At 45.2% G+C, this 21,470-nt stretch overlaps 1 protein-coding gene across 4 annotated transcripts in view; it reads left to right on the forward strand.

Moving 5' to 3' along the window:
* The first annotated feature begins 784 nt into the window (after positions 1-784).
* LUZP1 (leucine zipper protein 1) overlaps positions 785-21,470 on the forward strand; it is a 102,065-nt gene continuing 81,379 nt past the window's right edge. For 2 of the 4 annotated variants that reach the window (XM_032303216.1, XM_032303215.1), the window contains exon 1: positions 6,417-6,534. The gene's annotated coding sequence lies outside the window, so the exon portion shown is untranslated. Of the gene's footprint in view, positions 891-913; positions 994-6,416; positions 6,535-21,470 lie in introns of those variants that run through there. The other 2 variants (XM_032303217.1, XM_032303218.1) reach the window with 2 other exon arrangements.

Consider the following 21,470-nt stretch of genomic DNA (forward strand, 5'->3'; position numbering starts at 1 on the left):
AGTGAGAGAGGGCATGAGCAGGGAGGAGAGGGAGAAGCAGGCTCCCCGCGGAGCAGGGAACCCCATGTGGGGCGAGACCTGGGATCCAGCCCTGAGCCAAAGGCAGACGCTTACGACTGAGCTCCCCAGGCGCACCGGCACGCTTGTATTTAGAGCATTTATAGCCCAGTGAAATGCAATAAGCACTTCATTTTATTCCAAGCAGTATGTTAATGACGACCTTGCGTAGGTCATTTCAATTTTGTAAGCCCCGGCTTTCCCATCCGTCGGATGGAGTTAACGCACTCCCACCGCAGGGCTGGGATCTTGCTGTGTTGCGGGGTCTGCGATCTGCCGTTTCATCTCTCGGCTTCCTCCCGGGGTAAGTGGGTCACATCACACCCAGTTCCTAAGGACTGAAAGCTTGTGGATGGCAGTCGGCACCTTCCGGCGGAGAGGAGGAACCTGAATTAACAAGGACGCGATTTCCTGGCCGCGCTCCCCGGGAAGGAGGTCTGTGCTGGGTCCCATCCCCCGGCGGTCCCGCTCAGGAAACGGGGAGAGAAAGCCAGGAACCAGGCCTGCCAGGCCCCGGGCCCCTCAGCGCCTTCCCTCCTCCCTGGCCCTCGACTGCAGGAAGCCGGCTGGCGGGCACGCCCTGCCCGGTGGGTGGGAAAGGCCGCGAGCGCGCCCCGCACTGCCGGCTTCTCAGGCCCGCCGCGGCGCGGAGCTGTCACTGCGGCAGGCGCGCCGCCTCCCCCGCCGCCCGCACTCCCGGCGCAGTGTGCCCGCAGGTCCCCATTCACCAAGGCTGAGTCCCCCAGGCGCCGCCGCCGCGCCCGGCTCGGCTCGGAACCCACGCCGGGGCTGGGCTGCGGAGCGAGAGGTCGCTGAGGCCTGAGGGTTTGTCGGTGAGTGGTCCAAGGTCACGGCTGGCGAACAGCGAGGCCGGGATTCGCTCCGCGGTCTGCAGGACCCTGAAGTGTGCGCCTTCAGTCGGCGGTCCTGGTCCAGGTTCTTGAGGGGTTCCGCGGGGGGGGGGGGGGGTTAGGATCGAGTGGAAGCTCAAGAACAGGAGGTCTGAATCCCGGGGCTCCTGGAGGTCTGTGAACTTCTTGATTTTGCGTGTAACATGTGTGCTGCATTTTTGCTCCGAGTTTTAAAGGCGTCAGTATCCAAAAAGGGTTAAGCACCGTGGCTTTCCAAGGTCACGGGTTCCTCAGTGGGGACCCCAGTTTCATGAGGACTTGAGGTTCCTCAGGTGCCTATAGCACCTTAAAAATCTCACTGCAGGGCCCTGGTGCTACTCCGGTGGGACTGGGGTTCTTTCAGGATCCCAGGATCTTCCAGCTGGATCTTCAGAATCTTTCCATAGAGTTTCTTGGGTCTGTTTGGGGAGTTGAGGTGCCTATGGAATCCTGGAGTCTCTTTTCAGAGGTTTTAGAATCTCTACGGTCCTCCGTGGTGTGAGTTCTAAACCTGGGCCTCAGGATGCCCTGAAATTGTAGGCAAGATATGGTGGGTGTGTCCTATACATGTAATTCCTGGGAGAGGTTTCACAGATGTCACCAGATTCTCAATGGGGTGTCTGATCCCCAAAGCTGGGAAGAACCTTGCTTCAGAGCATCCAGTGTTAAACAGATCCGATTCCTCTTTCACTAATAAAAGCCAGGGAAGAGTAAGATGGAGGAGACGGAAAGCAGACTTCTCTAGAAGGTACAGCATGGACTTTGGAGTCAGGTGTTCCCAGGTTAAAATCCCAGCTTTTGTGCTTAGCCGCTGTGTGCCCTTGAACAAATTCTTTAGTCTTTCTGAGCCTCAAACCCACCTCCTCCAGGAAGTCTTCCCTGCGTCCTGGATTCAGTTAGGTTCTCACTCCACATCCCCCAAACCTGATGCTCCCTGGTGCTTAATACAATTGTTTTTAAGTAACAAGTTGTGTTTAATGTTATTTTGTCTCTCTACCCCAACAGTCATGCTCCAAGAAGGCAGGGCCCTTTGCTGTCTTCTTGTCTGTGCAGTGCCTGGGGCATCTTAGGCCCTTAGCCATTTATTATGAAATAAATAAAAGAGGGAGGGAGTGGAGGGCTGCATGCCAGATGCTGCATTGGGGGCAGAAAGGGATCAGAAATGACTAAGTGTTGTTTCTGTCCTGGAGGAGGTCCCAGGCTGGTGGCAGTAATGATAGAGTTCGGTAAGGAACCATAAATATGTTAATGGGGTAAATGTTAATAGGGAAGGCACCAAGAGATCTTAAGATGAGTGAGAGTCCCTCAAGAGCTGGTGGAATCCCTTCCTTTTGTGTTATGTATCGTGACTTAGAAAGAGCATAACTTACATAAAATATCTGGGTAAACCCTTATCTTGCAGGGATGGGGACACTGCTGCTGAGAAGAATTCAGTGACTTGGCCAAGGCCACCCACGCAATAATGGCTGCCCAAGGACATAAGTCAAACGCTTTGGAATTCAGCCCACATCCTTTAGGAAATGGGCTTTGATGTTGTGAAGGTCTTGGTTTGGATCCCACTAGATGTGAGACTTTGGGCAAGTTGCTTTACTTCCCTTGAGCCTTGTTTTCCTAATCTGCAAGGTGGGAATAAGGACCTCCATAACCTGTATGAGATAGAATCTGTAAAGTTCCCAGTATGATGCTTGGTTTACAGTAAAGGATCCGTAAGCGTTTGTTGAATGAATGAATGAAATACAGGTCTTGGTGGGTGGCCTGCTATTTGAAGGGACTGGAAATCACGCCACTGAGGGGGACAGTAGGAGAAATTGAAGGCGATTTTTATTCCTTCCCACTCAAGCTTTCTATGATTCCTATGAAATTTAGCACTGGCCTCAACCACATTGTTATAACTTACTGTTTGCAACCAGCAAAAGTGGACCAACACGAGCTCGGTTAGCTTTCCTTTTATGCCTATTTTTACTGCGTTTTTTCTGATGACCACATAATGTAAGCTCCTTGTAAAAAATTTAATTTGCAGGAGAGATATGGGGAAAAACGAAAGTGCAAGTTTAGGCACAGTAGACAAAAGATGCTGACATATTGTTATTCTTTGGGAGCGGCACAGGGCAGGCAGCAAAAAAATTCTTCTTACTTTAAAGTCTTTTCCTACTGGCCTTGCTATGGCTTCTGGAAATTTTGTTAGGGGTCTTGCCTTTGGCTGTAGCATTGAAAGTTCAAGTGTAGTGAAGGGCTAGAGAGTGGGGTGAGGGAGAATTGTCTGGGTAGGGGCTTTCCCTGGAATGAAATGGAAACTGTGGAACTTTCTATGGGTGTATGCACAGATGGTTCAGATGCCCACTGCTGATTGCCTTGTAGCTGTTTTCATCCCCTCTCCTCTCTTAGAATTTAGCAGAGTCTTTTTGAAAGTTCCTGCTATATACACACACACCACAGAGAAAAAGCAAATCAGAATGAAAAAAAGGTCTATTTCATTCTCTATATTCTCCACTTTTATGCAGGTACTAAGTGCATACCTTAGAACCATGAGATCCCACTGCACCGATAATTCCCAACCCTACTCTTACTCTTTTTCCTTTTTTATAAAGTTTATTTATCTAAGTAATCTCTACCCCCAATGTGGGGCTTAAACTCAAGACTCACGTCCCTCCCCTACTGAGCCAGCCAGACACCCCAGACTTTTCCTTTTTTCACTAAAATTTCTTCCTTCCTTAAGAGAGGTATCAGTCTCCAAACAGTAGATTGCATATTTGTACCTGAGCTTTCTATTGTGTTGTGGAAGCCTTCTACATTGTCGTCTGGTTTGGGCATTTTGTCCATGTCCCTTGCTCACCGTTCCAAAGTTTTCTGGGAAGTGTGGATTCAAAGCTCTCTACCACCGTACTGACCATTCTGAGGGTTACAATTTATATAATATAAAAATAGGAGTACTGAGTCAATGGAGAAATGAAACCAACTTATCTACCAGTTTGATGAAACCAAACGATCAAATCAAACTGTCAACCAGTTATTTCCATCTTTTATGGCAAAACTGCCCGAGGGACAATGGATTACATGGTGAAAACATTTGCAGCAGAATTGCTTCATAGCCAAAGTGCCTAGAACCAAAAATCTACCCTACTCCTTTTACTGAGCGAGATTGTAGAGGCCAAGACTCCTTGTTCCCCCTACATCCAGCCCAGAGGCAGCACAGGACAGGCCTTACTGGGAAGATGTGTTGGAATAGAACAGCAGCCACCATATTGGGTCGTGAACCAGGTGCTAGGCTCCAAACTAATCTCTTCCACATGTTATTTCATTTAATCCTCTGTAAAGCCACTGTATGAGATAGGTACTATTATTTTTCCCATTTTTCAGATGACAGACTGAGATGCAGAGACTTGAAAGTCCAAGGTCTCGAGATTTGCATCCTGAGCTTTTCTGTGGCAAAACCTTTGCTGTGAATGAATGAAAGAATACATGATTGATGGGCTCGTGGGTCTTGGAGAGAAGGCTCTATCTTCAGAACGTCCCCTGTAGTGTTCTCTCTGCCAATGGTTTGCAATGCCTGGAAATCGGCATCCCCACACAGGAGGAACTCAGTAAAGGCCTTTTCTTTGCCTGCAGCGATCCTGTGGCCATGCCTACTTTTCATGGGAAGTGGCATTTTTGAATCTCTTCTTCTAAAAATAAGCTGCACTTTGTTAAGGGCCCTTAAGAACCAGCCCAGGCATTTCAGGACAGCCATTTGCCTGTCTGCAGCTCAGGAAATTAATCAGAACCCCAAAGCCTTTTCCCTCTTCCCACAGGCCAGCACTCTGGAAACGCCCAGCGCCTTACTGCAGCTCTCCTCGAGGACTGCAGAGATGCCAAGCGCTGTTGAACACAGATCTATCTCTTTGTCAGGGAAGCTAGAGCGGAAAGGCACGAGGGAGAAATGGGTCAGCTTTGCTGCAAATCACTTGCAGAGAGAACTCGGAGCTGTCCCCCACTTAGAGGGCTGCTGAGTGACACAGATGCCCTGGGGTGTCAGATGTGACTCCGCAGAATCCCCCTGCGGTCTAGAAACTGGAGCGTTGGTCTCTGTTCCGATGGCCCTGTTCTGAGCCTCTTCTCTTGGGACCTCCAAGTCTAACCCGAGGAAATAACTGGGAGGAGTATCACTAGGGATGCTATGTGCTATTAGGAGCTGGAAATAATATTGGTGATAATGATGAAAATAAGAATGACAACCACATCATTTCTAGAACACTGTGCCCGGTGCTTTTCACACAGTATTTTATGTAATTTCAGAACAAACACTGCAAGGACTATATTCATAGCCCCATTTTACACATGAGAAGAATGAAACTCAAAGACAGGTAGCATGGGCCAGAACAAGGGTGTATAATTCCAGGGTTTTCTGACACCATGTGTGGTTTCTGACCTTAAGGAGGTGAGGAAGTGCTAAGAAACAAACAGGAGGTCAATTTGACACAAGTTACAATGTGTTCATGCCCACATGAGAGTTAAACACGCGCACAGGTATTCGGGTATGGAGAGCGGGGAGAGTGGGCTCCTGGTTGGGGGAAAGTAGGAGGAGTTGTAAGTTGAGATGAGACAGCAGGGGAAGAGCATGAGCCATGGGGCAGATGTGGGAAAGCAGTGGGTGTGCGAGTGGAAGTTTGGATAAACTTTACAGTGTGTGTATGTCTGTGTGTGTGTATAAAGGTAGGAAGAGACCAGACCAGGCCAGGGTTTTGGCCCTTATTCCGCAGGCAATAAGGAGCTTACACAAGAGATGTCTCAAGAGACCAGCTATGCTGCTGCAGTCAGAGAAGTAGCAGCCCTCAGTGCATCTGTGTCCTGGCTTGTGAACGCAGCTCTGTGCCAGCACGTGGGAGGGCATCTATGGGGAGAGTGTATCTGTGGCTGGGTGTGGGATTTGAGCTCCCTTCAAAGGCCCCCTCCCCACTTCTCTGGGCCCTAGTTCCCTTGCATGTAGTAGCTTCACTGGAAATGTGTCATAGAACTATTGGAGGGACTTTTGAGATGATCTGGTCATCACTCCTTCCCATCTTAAAGAAAGTAAAAGTCAGGAACATAGATGGAAAAAGACTTGTCTAGGGCCACACAATGAATTAATAGCAGAGCTGGGGACTGGAACCCATGCCTCCACACTGAGTGCCTTTTCCATTTGTGTTGAGTAATAGAAATAGTATTCTTTGAGTGATTACTCCATACCAGGCCCTGGGCTAAACACCTTTACATGGATTATCTCATTTAATCCTCACAACCCTCCTGGGACTGCCCCTCTTGAAAGCAGGACATCTTCCTCGTCTGCCATTTCGATTTCGCACCGCGCCTAGCACAGGCCCGGGGCACCTAGCTCGTCAAGCTATAAAAACTTGGCAAAGTCCAAGTCCGAGGAGAAGGGGGTTGAGGAACGGAGGGGGCGGGACTTCCTATAAGCTCCGCCCCCTCACGAGAGGCCCCGCCTCCCAGGGCTCTGGCGTCACCCAGGCCCCGCCCCTCATTGTCAGTCCCGGGGAGCCGGAGGAGGCGCCGGCTGCCGGGAGCAGAGCGCCGGACTCCTCGGCGGGCGGGAGCGCGGGCCGGAGTCGCCGAGGTGAGGGGTTCGCAGGGAGGCGGCAAGCGCGCGGCGCGGGAGGCTGGGGCGGGCGGCCGGGGCCGGAGGAGGGCGGCCGGAGGGGGCGGCTTGCCCGGGCAAGGGGTCGGGGCACCCAGGAGCGACAGGGCAGAACCGGTGGGTGCACCCGGGGAAGGGCTGGGGGGTACGGAGTTGGGGCGGGGGGCGGTTGGAGCGGAATTTTGGAGAAAGGACTCGGAAGGGGAGATTTTTTGGGGGGGCGAGACCTTGAGAAATTTTTTGGAGTTGGAAAATTTTCTGTTGGGGTGGGGGAAGGTTCTGAGAGACTTTTGGTGGGAGCGAGAATCTGAGGAGAAGTGTTTGGGTCAGAGAGCCGAGGGGATATTTTCGGGGGGCGGAGGAGAGTTTCGGGTCGAGTTTGGGCTTCAGCGGGAGGGAGCGCGGGGCGCGGTGGGGGCGGGGAGCGGCTGGCCAGGCGGGGGGCCGGGACCGCCGGGGAGGGGGCTGCGCGGGGCCCGCGGGCACCCGGGAGGAAGGAAGTGATCTTACAGGAAGAGCCCGGGAGCTCCCGAGGTGGAGGAGGAGGACGAGGAGGAGGAGGAGGAGGAGGAGGAGGGAGGTTTGGGAGCGATCGGGCTGGGCTGCTGGACCGGGCTGCGGGGGTGCGGGCCGGCTGGGGAGGGGTCCCGCCGCCGCCGCCGCCGCAGCTGTCGGCCCGCCGCGCCGGCCCGCGTCCCGGCCGATGCTGGCCTCGCAGCCAGACCGCTGGGCCGGGAAGGAATTCGAGGCATTCGCTTTGTTTAAGTTGCCAGTAGACAGTCCTTAGGACTAATTAATGGTGGAATCTGCAGGGGGACGCGGGCGAGCCGGGCCGGGGCCGCCCCCCGCCCGCCGCCGCCGCCGCAGCGGTGAACTTTCCGCAGCGCGCGCGGCCCGCCTCCCTGCGCACCCCCGCCCCTGCCCGGGCCGGGAAGGAGCCATGGCTTCCCGAAGCGCAGGAATGAAGTGCGGTTTCTGGGGCCCGTGGCCTCTGGCTGCGGAGGCTGCCTGCGGGGAAGCCGGCGTCCCGGAGCGGCCGGGCTAGGGGTTCGCAGCCCGCGTGAGAGCTCTCTGAGGTGCCTGCGGTTTCTCTTAATAACCTTGGAGGAGGCTCTGCGAGCCGAGAAAGACCATCTTGCTTTGGAGCATCTGTTTCTTCGTCGCGTCAGCCCCTTTCCTAACACTGCAGAGCTTGTTGTGGCTTGTTTCGGAAATGCCGAGACCAGTGCTCACACTTAAGGGTGGGAGAAGGAGAGAGACTGGCGCCCCCCCTCCCCAAACCAACAAAAAACCAACCCTGCAGTGTAATCTCCAGAAAGCCAGAGATAGCTTTGCAGATTCTCCTGTCACACCTTCACGGACTTGCATGACCTTGGGAAGGGGCTCGTGCTTCGGAGCTTCTGGTGCCTTATCTTTTGATTGAGGAGAAAATACCCTCTGGACATCCCTGCCTTTTGGGGATATTTTCAGAGGTGGGGTTAATTCAGTGCTTTTTACAGACTGCTGCAGTTCTGGCCTAAGGAGCTGGACTAGAGTCAGAGTGGGGGGAATTCAGATCCCCTAGTAAGATTTTATTGGCTCAGATTAGGTAGGTAAGGAGGGACAGCTTTGGATTTTAGGAGGAGAGTTCCCTTTGGAGAATCTGTACAGTACGTTCCAGATTGGATTCTGTCACTTTGTGTGCAGCTTTGGCGGCATTCGTGTGGTTAAATTAGGTAACTCCCATAGATAGTTCTTCTGTCAGAAATAATTATTTTGCTCAGGATTCCCCTTGGGGCAGATTAAGGTTTTGCTCGATTTACTCAGAAGAATTTTCCAGGTTTCTAAAATTAAATCACTTTTCTAAACATAGTAACTAAAGTTTGAAAAACTGGAAATAGTGGGATGGGGAGGGAGTTGATTAGAATATGAACATGGTAGCATGTACAGCTTCATTGTTGTTCTGTGATTACTAACAGGGATTGTGAATTAGCCTTGATTAACAGGTATTTTTTTACTCCTAAATAATTTAAGAGCAAGAGAGGGAGCTTATTTTTTGAGTTGCCTACTTTGTGCCCAGGAATTGTGCTAGGTGGTATAGATCTCATACAGTTTTCACAACAATGCTGTGAGGTGGTATTTGGTTACCCTGCTTCATATATGGGCAGACTGAAGGTCGGAAGGGAAAATGACTTCCCCAGGTTTACACATACAGTTAGTTGGTAAGAAGTGGAGCTGGAATTCAAACCCAAGTCTGTTTCTGAGGTCCATGGTTATCTCCATGAAGCACAATGCATTAGTTCCTAGGCCTCAGATTCAGCCACTGGGTCACCTTGGACTGTAGAATAAGTCCATTAAGTTTATTTCCCAGTAGTGTTGCTTGCTTTTTCTTCCATCAAAGTTGCCAGTATGCTTTTGAGATATTTTTGGTTTTCAAAGAAGTTGTGCTAGTGGTTTGTCCTATATGCAGTAGGTGCCTAATATATATATCTATTTTTTTTTAAGATGGAAGCATTTATATGGAAATGCAGACACCTGGGTGATCATAGATTTCATTTATAGAAATGGAAGATGACAGATAGCTAGTGGCCCTTTTATTGTAGAGGCCATCATTTGGGTGACATTCATGATCAGAAGCAGAACCATTTTTCATGTAATACAGCTTTTTGGGACAGGGTCAGCTTCTGAAAACTTTATTACTTACAGGTAAGACCCAGATAGTCAGGCTGAAAGATTTGGTATAAACTTTGAAGCACATAATAGATGCTCAGTAAATATTTGCTGATGAAATACATGCATTCTTTTTTAAAAAATCAGCTTTATCAAGGTGTAACTTACATACAGTAGAATTCATCAATTTCAAGTGTGCAGTTTGATGAGCTTGACAAATGTATGCAGTTCTGTAATCCCCACGACTGCCATCATTTGTTTAAACTGTGTGTTGTTTTTAAGGTATTGGTTCGCTAAGTGATTCCTGGGAATGTTGTCAAGTTTCTGTGTTCCTAGATTCAAACTGGTGAGATCAGAGTGAGTACTAGAGAGTCAGTATGCCAACTTTGTAGGAAATAGGGAAATCTTAGATATTTATTGGTGAGGTGCATGCGAAGAATAAGACAGGTAGAGATAGGGATACTTGGCAGATCAGGGGAGAGAAATTCATGAGGAATCAGGTTTTCATTTTAGGACAAGGATACACATTGTGGGGGAAAATTACTCAAAGATTTATTCAGGAGTCGAACTTGTATTTTTGTTTCCTTTTTGATATAGTACCTTCTGCGGTATAAAAATTCAACATCTTTGCCTGTTCTTAGGAAGTGTATAGGAAGTATACTTACACCTTATAGTTCAAATAATTCTTAAGGGTGGGGATGCTATAAAATAATTGAAGGCCTTGCCCTTCCACCTATAGCAGAATATCCTTAGTGTTTAACTTATTTTAGCTAATATTCTGCAAAGGGAATACATCAGGTAGATATTGTCTTTCTTGGAAGACTTAAGATTATTTTTTCCTTGTCATAATTTTTTTTTTAAGATTATTTGAGTGGGGGGAGAGAGACAGAAAACGGGGGACGGAGGGGGAGTAAAGGGGAGAGGAAGAGGGAGAGAAGCAGACTCTGTGCTGAACGCGACTTGGGGCTTGACCTCACCACCGAGAGAACAGGGACCTGAGTGGAAATTAAGAGTCAGATGCTTAACTGACTGAGCTACCTGGGCACTCCTCCTCCTCATAATTTCTTAGGTTGCTGAACCGGTCCCAATCTGCTAAAGCCCAAGTCTTTCTTGGAAAAAGTTGGAAGCCTCTTTTTCCAAGCTTCTAGAAGCAGTCCCATTAAAATTTTTTTAAATTTGTTTAGAGAGCAAGCATGAGTGTGTGTGAGTGGAGGTGGGAGGGGGAGAGGGAGGAAAAGTCTCAGGCAGATTCGGTACAGGTCCAGGGGCTTGACCCTGAGGTCATGGCCTGAGCTGAAATCAAGAGTCCAATGCTTAACCTACTGAGCCATCCATCTAAGTGCCCCTAGAAGCGGCCCCATTTTTATCTCTCATTACTTGTTTCTCTTTATCCATTCTGATTCTACATGTTGACTACTTTACAACCCTTCTCTCCTACCTGTCAGTCTTAAGAATGGAAACTCATCAGCCATAGGCCCTCCGTATAACATTAGGAAATAATAATTAAATTAAAATACCAGTCTACCAACTCAATATTTTGGGTGATGGTAGGAGAAAATAATAACTCTGTGCGGTAGTTATTATCCTCTTTATACATGAGGAAGCTGAGCTCAGAGCAGTTACTGGCAGAGCTAGTGAGGGGAAGAGACCAATGATTTGAGCTCAGAGTGATTGGTACTCAAGTTTGGGATCCGTTTCGTTATACTCTGTGCATTAGGGTTGAGGGAGCAAGGGAAGAACTTGGAAATACCATATTGAAATATAAGGCAAAGCATAGCAAGCATTGCAGATCTTTTAGGCATCGCTGTGGGTTTTTTTTGTTTTGTTTTGTTTTCAAGATTTTATTCATTTATTTGAGAAACAGAGAGCACAAGCCAGGAAGAGGGTCAGAGGGAGAGGGAGAGGGAGAAGCAGACTCTTTGCAGAGCAGGGAGCTAGACTTGAGGCTTGACCCCAGCATCCTGAGATCACCACCTGAGCTGAGGGCAGAGGCCCAAGCCACCAAGCCACCTAGGCACCCCTCCCATTTTTTTTTTTAAATAAAGATTTTATTGGGATGCCTGGGTGCCTCAGTCCATTAAGCGTCTGCCGTTGGCTCAGGTCATGATCCCAGGGTCCTGGGATGGAGTCCCACATCAGGCTCCTTGCTCAGCAGGACCCTGCTTCTCCCTTTGCCTGCTGCTCCTCCTGCTTGTGCTGTCTCTCTCTCTCTGACAAATAAAATCTTTAAACAACAACAACAAAAAGATTTTATTTATTTATTTGAGAGAGAGAACACATGTGTGTGCATATATATATATAGAGAGAGAGAGAGTACAATTTGATTTTTTCTTTCTTTCTTTTTTTTTTTTACAAATTGAATCTATCTATGGAACCAGCGCCTAGATCAAGAAACAGTATTACGTGTACCCAGAGGCCCCCACTGAGCTCCTTTCCAGTTCCTGTCTCCCATCCATCTCCCTGCATGACTTCTAACAGCATATATTAATTCTGCCTGTTTTGTACTTTTGTAAAAATGGAATCACATAGTAGATATTCTTTTGGGTCTGATTCCTTTTATTCAACAGTATGCTTGTGAGTATGCAAAAACTTTTAAGGGTTTTCTTTAGGGCTTGGAATAAAATCGAAATTCAGACTCTTTATCTTGGCTTATGATGTCTTATATAACCTGGTCCCGCCTACCTTTCCAGCTTCACCTTATAGCGATCTTGTTGGCCATTATGCTTCAGTCACAGCAGCTTCTTGCTTACCCTTAACAAGCTTTTTCCTACCACAGGGCCTTTATACGTATAAGCTGTGGCTCTCTCTTTCTGGAACACCCTTTCCCCTGTTCTTCGCCTGGCTGCATCCTTCAAGCCTCAGCATATGTATCAGAGATACCCTCCCTCATCATTTTATCTTGCCTAGTCCTGTTCCGTTATTCCCTGTTACTGCCGTCTGTTGCCTCCCTTCATAGCACCTATTACAGTTTATAATGATATATCTGCTTGCATGATTATTATCTGCCATCCTCACTAGACTTCACAAGAGCAGGGAACTCCTCTGTTTTGTTCATCAGTGTATCCCTAGTACCTGACACAGTGACTGACGTGTAGTCGGTATTTAATAAATATTTAATGACCACTTTCCCAATTCAGCATCTTTGTTTCCATTATCTTTTGTCCTTTTCTTCTCTTATGCCGTTTAACTATTTAAACTTTTCCATCCTTCAAGGCTCAGCTCAATTCCCTTCTAGGAAGTCTGTGCTGACTTTGCCATAGTAAATCTTTCTTCTCTCAAATTTTGACATTGGTTGCTGATACTTCTCATGTTCTCGGTAAGTCATACTAGCATGTATCTTATCTACCTAGTTGGATCCAAGGCTCCTGTCCTCCAAATCTTGTAGCTTGTAATGCCAGTACCCCTTATATATATTTTAAAGATTTTATTTATTTATTTGACAGACAGAGATCACAAGCAGACAGAGAGGCAGGCAGAGAGAGAGGGGAGGAAGCAGGCTCCCCGCTGAGCAGAGAGCCCGATGTGGGGCTCGATCCCAGGACCCTGAGATCATGAGCCACCCAGGCACCCCTACCCCTTATATTCTTGGTCAATTTCACTAGTTTGTATCTTTACCTAATTTGATCAGAAGCTAAGTTGTTTTAGCTGGTAACTCCCCTCATTTCTTTCTTTCTTTTTTTTTTTTTTAAAGATTTTATTTATTTATTTGACAGATAGATATCACAAGTAGGCTGAGAGGCAGGCAGAGAGAGAGAGGAGGAAGCAGGCTCCTAGCTGAGCAAATAGCCGGATGTGGAGCTCGATCCCAGGACCTTGGGATCATGACTGGAGCCGAAGGCAGAGGCTTTAACCCACTGAGCCACCCCGGTGCCCCCTCCCCCCCATTTCTTTTAACTGGGCTTTGCACATGGTAGGCCCTCAGCAGAATTTTTGATGATTGATCATAATGATGCTTACGTATAGGTAGCAATTTTAATTTCTTAGGCTTATTAACATGGACTCTTTTTTGCTTCTCCCTCTTCCTCTGCCTGCTTCCCCTGTTTGTGCTCTCTGTCAAATAAATAAAATCTTAAAACAACAAAACAACCATGGACTCTTTATTAGAATTCTTAGTGTTTTCTCTAACTGGGAGCTCCAGCTGCTTCAGGTTGGTTGGCAGTTATCAGAGTGTAAAAGTACAGAAGTCGAGTCCTGGTACCACAAAGCAGATACTCCTTTGGAATCTGTCACCAGCAAAGAACTAATTATGCACAGTTTTTTCTTAGATGCTTAATCAGTGCTTGTCTAATGCTCTCAGATTGGAGTTATTAACTGAAACGAGAGACAGGGTAATACCTCACTTGAACTATTTTGTTGAATAACATTTTATTTTGATGTCAAGTGTGAAGACTCCAAGACAATTAACAGTACCTTCTCTGACTTGTCAGTGAGCTCTCAGTAGTAATTCCTCCTCTTTTATTAAAGGCAGAGGGACGTAGGTACTAATATTGTGCATACTTTAAGGCGATTTAAATGCAAATTTAAATTCCTTGTAACTGGGATGATTTAACTTAATATACATGTGGCAAAATGGGGTGAAACATGTAAAGCCTTTTTAAGAGGAGCCTAATTTAAAAAAAAAAGAGGAGCCCAATATGTATTTTAAAGCAATGATAATTGTGACTTTTTTTTTTTTTAATTAAAATTTTAAGTAACCTCTGCACTCAACATGGGGCTCAAACTCATGACCTGGGGATCAAGAGTTGCACACTCTACTGACTGAGCCAGCCAGGGTACCCCATTTTGACTTTTCTGATGGAATTATATCAGAAGATTGTGGGGTGATTTAGTAGTTGTTTTTGTGGAAACATTGGAGCAGAGGTACTTAAGGAAGTTCCTGAGAGAAGTTGTTGGAATAATTTTTTTCACAATCGTTCCTAATCTCTCACTGTTATTTTTTTTCAATGGAAAAAAAAAAACTTAGAAATATCTTATGAAACCAGCCTCTTCACTTTTTACCCCAACTAGGTCAAAATAAAAAAGTATAAGTAGAATGCATTTATATATACCCATACTTCATACTACCACTGGACTGTAATAACTGAACTTTTCTTTTGAAATGTGAGGAGACAAATGATAAACTATGGGGAATTCGTTATAAAAAGTGACTCTAAGCATCTGCCTTTGGCTCTGGTCATGAGATCTAGTCCCACATCAGGCTCGTTGCTCAGCAGAGAGTGCTCTTACTGCCCACTGCTCCCCCTGCTTGTGCGCTCACACGCTCTCTTTCTCTCTCTCTCTCTCTCTCTGACAAATAAATAAATAAGATCTTGTAAAAAGTGACTTTCAGAATGGGTTACAGAGTTAGTATGTACTCAGCCCGGTCTCCTGCACTTTTCATATTCACAGTTGTTTATAACATTGGAGTGTTCATAACATTGGCTTCTAGGCATCAGGAGATCTTGGAGTTCCTGAGTCATTTAGTTTTATTCAAGTAAACTTTTACTAAGTGTGATTTATTATATTCTGATTCTTTGGCATTTGGTTATCTACTTGTGCCTTATTCTCATTCTTTGACCATTTTGGTTAAGTAGCACTTTACCTTATAAGGTCATTTAAAACTATACAGTTTAAACTGCCTGCTGATCTTCCTGCTTGTGCTTTCTCTTCCATAGTCTCAGAAAGCCTCAATTTTTCTGTCTTTCCGATGGGAAGAGTGGTTGTGAGGATTAAATAATTTAATGTACAGAAGCATTTAGTTCATAATACCTGGTACATAGCAACTATTGGCCATTATTTCAGTTTTACATATTTGTTTACCCAAAGAGTAGAAGAAAAAATGGTCTGTTCTTATTAGTTTTAAAATTAATATGATTTAGTCTAAAGTCAGATAACATCTTTGTATATTAGGCAGACTAGAAAAACTCAAGAATATGTACGTATGTATGTATGTATTTATTACTTTATTTATTTATTTGAGAGAGAGAGCTCAAGTAGGCAGAGCGACAGGGAGAGGGAGAAGCAGGCTCCCCGCTGAGCAGAAAGCCCGGTGTTGCTCAATTCCAGGACCCCTGGATCATGACCGAGCGAAAAGACAGAGGCTGAACCAACTGAGCCACCCAGGTGGCCCAAGGATTTTTTAAAGCTTAATTTTAACTTTACTAATTTCTAATGAAGCTAGGGGCTTTCTCAGTGACTAGTTTAATTTCATTTACTAATCTGTTTTTCTTGAATGGCTCATCCTTAGCCCCAAGTGTTGGCTATGTGGTTGGAATTGGTACACGTGAGAGATAATTTCTGGATGTTCTAGCCAGCTCTTCATCACTTAAAGAGAGACCCTGCAACTGGAAATTGAGACTACTGTTTGTAAGATAATACATGAGACTATTTCAAACCATTGTAATACTTGAAAATTATTTGCCTACTTGAAAATCACTGAAAAATATTAAGTCTGGCTATAGAATTTTGGGCTGGTGATATTAATATTGTTAGCCATTTACTTTTGCTTTTTCTAGGTAAAGATCTCAAGTGATTTTACAACATTAGTTATATTTGTTAGGTACTATCTTAAGCATTTTATGTGCATTCTTTCATTTACTCATTTGTTTAACAAATATTTATTGAGTACCTGCCGTGTGTCAGGCACATAATCTCATTTAATCCTCACCACACCCATGAAATAGATATATTGTTTATTATTTTAGCTCCATTTCACAGATTAGGAACTGGGACACAGAGAAACTGTGTATCTTACCCAGTGTCACAAAGCTGTCGAGTGTCAAATTTGGGATTTTTAGAAAATTTTGATTGACAGTTGCTGAAATATTGGCATAAATTACCTCTATGCCAGATTTTTTTTTTCTTTAGGAGAAAAATATTAACCGAATTTTGAAGTGTGTGCTAAGTAGATTACAGTCCAGGTACTTGGAGCAGGATGTGTCAGGTTTAGGTGAACTAAGCTGGGATAATTTCCTCTCTTACTCCAAATCCAGCTCTCTCTTTTTAAAAAAAGATTTATTTGTTTGACAGAGTGATCACAAGTAGGAAAGAGGCAGGCAGAGAGAGAGGGGGAAGCAGGCTCCCTGCCCAGCATAGAGCCCCATGCAGGGCTCAATTCCAGGACCCTGAGATCATGACCTGAGCCGAAGGCAGAGGCTTAACCCACTGAGCCATCCAGGCGCCCCCAAATCCATCCCTTTAAACAATGAAAAAAAGAACAAAAGACAAGTTTGGTTTTTGTTTGTTTGTTTGTTTTCCCAAAAGATAACTTGGAAGTTCCTTCTTTTGGAGAATTCTAGTTTACCCAAACCAGCATGAACCAAATGTAAATTTTCAAGAAGGATGGATATAAATAACCATATTAAACACTGTTCCTTCAGAGGCACTCTGGGAGCCAGTGTTACGGAAGCAGCATAGTTCAATTGTTTCAATTAAATAATTTCAGTTGTTACCCACAATATCATTTTGTTGCTTTTGTGTAGATCTGGTATGATATTTCAGACTTCCATTTTCATTAACTCTGGTTTTATGGTCATCTCTGAGGGGTATCTATAGGGTAATATGACTGCTTTTTTAAAAAAACAAATACCAGGGGTGCCTGGTGGTGCATCTGGTTAAGCAGCTGCCTTCAGCTCAGGTCATGGTCCCAGGGTCCTGGGATCAAGCCCCACATTGGGCTCCCTGCTCAGTGGAGAGCCCGCTTCTCCCTCTCCCTCTGCCTGCCTTTCTGCCAACTTGTGATCTCTCTCTCTCTGTCAAATAAATAAAATCTTAAAAAAATAAAAATAGAAACAAATACCAGACGTTTCCAAAATGGGAAATAAATATATATTTATTTTAATGAGATTTCTAAGCTGTGCTATACTTCTTTTGAATTTGCTTTTAGAGCATATTGCACATTCTTAATCCTGATAAGTCTTCATTTCAGGGGAGTTATATTTAACTTTTGGAGATAAGCAAGTCTGGTGAATGAAGTGAGTAATCTGTATGGTTTTTGGTCATAAATGAGATGTAATTCTAAGAGGTGAGACTAGGAATTTTGTGTGTGAGGTTCATCTTTGAGAATCTGCAAATAGAATTTCAAAAAGGTTTTGAGCCTTGGTGGCATTCCTGGAAGAGATTCTTGCTTCCCAACATGACTTGAGTTAACAGCACTTATTTTGAACCTGTAAATAAAAATCATTGCTTGAATATAACTTGTTTAACTTGTACTCTTGATTGAGTTGAAAGTCTAATGAGAACATTATCTTGTATTAATAACAGTATCTTATTTGTAAATTTTAATAGTCTCTTTTTTTCTGTCTAAAAGACAGTTTTTTTTTAAAAGGGAAAGAATATTTTTAGTCTGCTGAGAGGCAAATATATATATATAGGAACAGATTTGAACTCATTATAATTAAAAGATGAAATATATTTTGCTGACCCATTTACCCAGGCCTTATGTGTGTGGCCTTTCTGTGGAGGCAGAAGAGTTCAGATAGAAAATTGGTACCATCCATCTGGGTCTGACAACATATCCTTTTTTTTTTTTTTTTTAAGATTTTATTTATTTGACAAAGAGAGAGATCACAAGCAGGCAGAGAGAGAGAGGGAAGCGGGATCCTGGGACCATGAGCTGAGCCAAAGGCAGAGGCTTTAACTCACTGAGCCACCCAGGCGCCCCCATATCCTGTTTCTAAAAGTAAAGAAATACCTGGTTTTATCCAGTTTCAAGTTAACTGGGTAAGTTAAATGCTGAGCAAGATAAATGTAGTTAATTTTTGGCTCTTTAAAACCCTGGAACAGCTTTATCACAAATGTATGTCCTTCTGATCACCTGGGGGTGTTTATCTTATTTAGGTCATGTTGGTGATTTGTATCCAGTATCAGTGAAAAAGCAGAATTAGAGTTGAAAATTTTCTATGGATTCTGTGTCATTGAGGATGAACAATAAATAATAAAACCTAACATTATTAACTATATGCCAGCTGCTGTATTCAAGTGCATTTTATATCTTTATTTAATCTTTCTCTCAACAGTTCCTTGGGGTAGATACTATTATTATCCCCATTTAATAGATAAAAATTCCTTAAGAAAGGAGATCAGGATGCCTAAAGTAAACACAGCTGATGAATGCCAAGGTGGAATTAGACGCCTGAGCTTGCAACTGACCGTTACAATGAGCATAAGCTTTTATGAACTATGTGCATTTCAGATCATTCTTCCCTAAGTAAATGAGGTCAGCGTTGGCTTATGTTTCCTAGGAGAGGAAGAATATCATTTTTAGATCTTGATTAACCTAAAGAAGTATTAAATATCTTTAAAATGAAAGACTGGGCGTACCTGGGTGGCTCAGTGGGTTAAAGCCCCTGCCTTCGGCTCAGGTCATGATCCCAGGGACCTGGGATCGAGATCCGCATTGGGCTCTCTGCACAGCAGAGAGTCAGCTTCCTCCTCTCTCTCTCTGCCTGCCTCTCTGCCTACTTGTGATCTCTGCCTGTCAAATAAATACATAAATAAATAAATCTTAAAAAAAAAAAAAAAAAAGGAAGACTGTTCCAGAGTATACAAAAGCTGACTGAATAGGTAAGATACTGTGGAGGTAGTTTAGGCTGTTTGTGTAACAAAGTAGTAGTTGCCGGTAGGTTTGTATTGGGAATACCAGTTGTTGTATTTTACAGGTTTACTTGGGAGAGAGAGACAGAGAAGGGGAGGGGGAGAGGGGAGAGAGCAGGAATCTTAAAGCAGACTCCTTGTGGAATGTTCAGAACCTGAGGTGGGGCCCTGTCCCAGGACCCCTGAGACCTTGACCTGAGCCAAAACCAAGAGTGGGGGGCACCTGGGTGGCTCAGTGGGTTAAGCCTCTGCCTCTGGTTCAGGTCATGATCTCAGGGTCCTGGGATTGAACCCCACATCAGGCTCTCTGCTCAGCAGGCAGCCTGCTTCCCCCTCTCTCTGCCTCCCTCTCTGCCTACTTGTGGTCTTTCTCTCTGTGTCAAATAAATTAATAAAATCTTTTTTAAAAAAACCCCCCAAAAACAAAAACCAGGAGTGGGGCCCTCAACCAACTGAGCTGCTCAGGCCCTCAGGAATACCAGTTTTTATACTTTCTGCCACAGCTGTACTGGAGTACGATGTGAGATATTCTTAATATAATTTGATAAAATTAGATACTTTCTAGCATATGCTGAAATTTATTTTTGCAGGGAACTTGAAGACTGATGATTATGTTAGACTCGTTTTAAAACTGAATTCCATCATGACTTGAAAGAGACTATCAGGATCGTAAAGCAGTATGATGAAAAAAGAGATGGCTTAGTAGTGAGGTGGTTAATGGAGGAGGGAGGAAAATAATAAGGTAAGGTGGAGGGATAAAATTTCCGATCATAAAAGGCAAGAGGAGTGGATTAGGGCAGAAATAGGAGAAGTAGATGGCTGTTAAGTGGGTAAGTTGAGAGGAGTGCAGAGAATCTAGGGAAGAGAGGTAGAGAGGAGACAAGGAACACAGGCTTCATTTACGTATTTGGTCAGTTTCACATCAGATTTAAAGGCCAGTAATTGGGGCGCCTGGGTAGCTCAGTGGGTTAAAGCCTCTGCCTTTGGCTCAGGTCGTGATCCCAGGGTCGTGATCCCAGGGTCGTGGGATCAAGCCCTGCATCGGGCTCTCCACTCAGCAGGGAGCCTGCTTCCCCCTCTCTCTGCCTGCCTCTCTGCCTACTTCTAATCTCTGTCTGTCAAAGAAATAAACAAAATCTTAAAAAAAAAAAGGCCAGTAATTTAGTCAATTCTATTTAATTTATAGTACCCGTTATGTATTTAACCCAGGGCTAATTAATGTGGACAAAACAAGAAGACAAAAGAAGTGCCATATATAGCCCTTGTTCTAAGGAATTTAACATTGTAACTGGGGAAACAGTACCTGTTTTTTGCAACGGTTCCATGACAATATTGGATTATATGTTAATGCCAGAAGGGGTGATGATACTGGCTGGTGATTCTGGAGTTTTCATTTGATAAGCCATTCATATTTCAGAAGAACTTTTAAGGAAAAACTACCTTTTCATCTGATACAATTGTATCAGAAAAGATAGAACATTTTATTTATTTTTTATTTTATTTTATTTTTTAAAAGATTTTATTTATTTGAGAGAGAAAGGCGAAAGAATGAGACAGAGAGGATGAGTGGAGAAAGGTCAGAGGGAGAAGCAGACTCCCTGTTGAGCAGGGAGCCCTGTGTGGTACTCGATCCTGGGACTCCAGGATCATGACCTGAGCCGAAAGCAGTCACTCAACTAACTGAGCCACCCACGTGCCCCAAGATGGAACATTTTAAAACAGAAGGGAAAGGGCATTCTCTCAGATGAAAGTCTTTGTATTGAATAATTTAGCCTTATGGAAGATTTAGTATTCTTTGGTGAAAATGCTACCAAATCTATGGTACAATGAGTGGTAACTGCTCTAGGAGGTCTGTTAAGCTACAGGGAAGAATTTACTGAGATTAGTCTGGGCAGAAGAGGTCTGTGAGGTCTCCATGGAGGCAGTTAGACTAGAGTTTGACGATGATGGGTAGATACGACGTGGAAAGTCAGAAAGGAGGGAATGGTTTTCCAGGCCAGAGCAACAAAACAACAAAGATACTGAGATTGGGAGAAACGTGGGTTATTGATCAGACCTAAGAATACTTGTCTGCTCTGCCCCTAAGGATCATTGTTGGGGCTGCCACGAGCTGGCAACTTTGTTTCCCTGCCGCAGACATCTGTAGTTGCTGGTAGCCCCCTACTTGGTCTCTACCGGGCATGCCGACCCCACAGCCAGACTAGAATCTGAAGTAATGGCACCGGGCATGGGGCCTCTGGCTCTCCTTGGATAGTGCCAGTCTCTCTGCTGGCCAGTGTTGCCCACAAAGTATCTTGGGGCCTTGCCGGCCCTGCCTGTAACACCTAACAAGTAAATACACCTATATAGGTCTCCATCCACCAGAGAGATGCCTGGGAGGGAATGCGGCCTCTCACCTCCTCCTCTCCTACTAAACAGCTACTTTGGCCCCAGGCGATATCCCTAGGGGAGGGGAGGGAGTCCAAAAGTGGGGACTTCTGTTGTGGAAGGGGCATCTGAGGCCACTAGAGGAGGGTCACCATTTTTCCCTGCCTGGATCGGCTTGGGTGTCAGCCAGGCCGCTCCGTCCATCCTCTGAGAGCTGTGTCTCAGATTGTGAGGCGAGGGGTGGTAAGGAGCTGCCAGTGGGCAGTGAATGGGGAGCATCGAGGGCCTCAGGGCCAGGAGGTCAGACTTGACACTCCCGTACAGTG

This window comes from Mustela erminea, chromosome 10 (assembly GCF_009829155.1).
Source record: "Mustela erminea isolate mMusErm1 chromosome 10, mMusErm1.Pri, whole genome shotgun sequence".
Lineage (NCBI taxonomy): Eukaryota > Metazoa > Chordata > Mammalia > Carnivora > Mustelidae > Mustela > Mustela erminea.